Below are 1,123 nucleotides of genomic sequence, written 5' to 3'. Positions count from 1 at the left end.
GCACTGCCGGGCGGTGGGTCGTGGTGGCGCTTCACCGGCGAGCTGCTGAAGACTTGTCATAGGTGGGCAAGTCTTCAGCAAAAGTAAAGGCAAAAGGTAAAATGTATTAAAATTCGCCTCCTTGATACTCGGGGGAAACAAGGAGAGCAGCCAGGGTTTCCTGTTCGGGAACTTTTCTCCAGTCTTCCCGAATGCGTGATGGAGCGAAATGTGAATTCCTTCACTGCACCTTTAGCCCACAGTGCACAACATAAGTGGAGTGTGAGAACAGCAATAGTGGATTTTACCGTGGGTAAAGGGAGGCATGTAGCAAATATATATGCGGAATGCCAGTATATGTGGGGTTCTCCATTCTTAAAAGCTCAGAGAAATTGAACACATTTGACGTAATTTTTGGATTTATTCTGTGGCATTAAAAAAATAAAAGAAAAACCAAAAACCTGTCTAACTTTATGAGTCAGAGGTAACAGCCTCTGTACAGAGCATTGAATGTTGAGGCTCTTCTTTATGAATTAGAGAATAGCAATGTTGCATAGCTGTTCCTACCAACAGTGATACAGGGAGAACAAAAGAGAAGATTTTCAGAATTTTTCCAAAGCTTTATTTAAAAAGCCGCCTTATTGATTTGCAGTCTTTCATGCTCATTTTTTCAGTCTTGGCAATCGTCTCTGTACATTGATGGGGGCAAGGAGCTGGATGAGGCATGTAGGATGGCTGCTGCAGGACTTCTTATCTGAGAAGTCTTGTCATCTGACTGTTAAATGAGACTGTCATTCTGGTGGCAGCAGGGTCTGCCTGTTGTGAATTTGTGGGTTTCTTGCAGGGGATAATACTTTGTCTATCAGCTTTTAGAAACCTTCTTGGATTGCTTTTGCTGATGTTGCTCACGACACCTGAACTTATTTACAGTGGAAGAGAAGAACAGGAATTATTTTTTTTTTATTTTCAGTTTTATTTGAAGTGTTTTACCTGGGTTTTCTTATTTGCCTAGGCATTGTGGGAGGAGGGTGGAAGTCAGGAAATAAACTAGAACTCTGAGGAAGTGTAATTATTGATGGTTTTTTTCATTCCTTTTTCCAATGACTTAGATTTCTAGTTAACGCCAAATTTAAAAATTAAACCA

The sequence above is a fragment of the Manacus vitellinus genome, unplaced genomic scaffold (assembly GCF_001715985.3).
Source record: "Manacus vitellinus isolate BGI_N305 unplaced genomic scaffold, ASM171598v3 scaffold_6_pilon, whole genome shotgun sequence".
NCBI classification, from domain to species: Eukaryota; Metazoa; Chordata; class Aves; order Passeriformes; family Pipridae; genus Manacus; species Manacus vitellinus.
Note: the sequence above shows the minus strand (reverse complement) of the source record.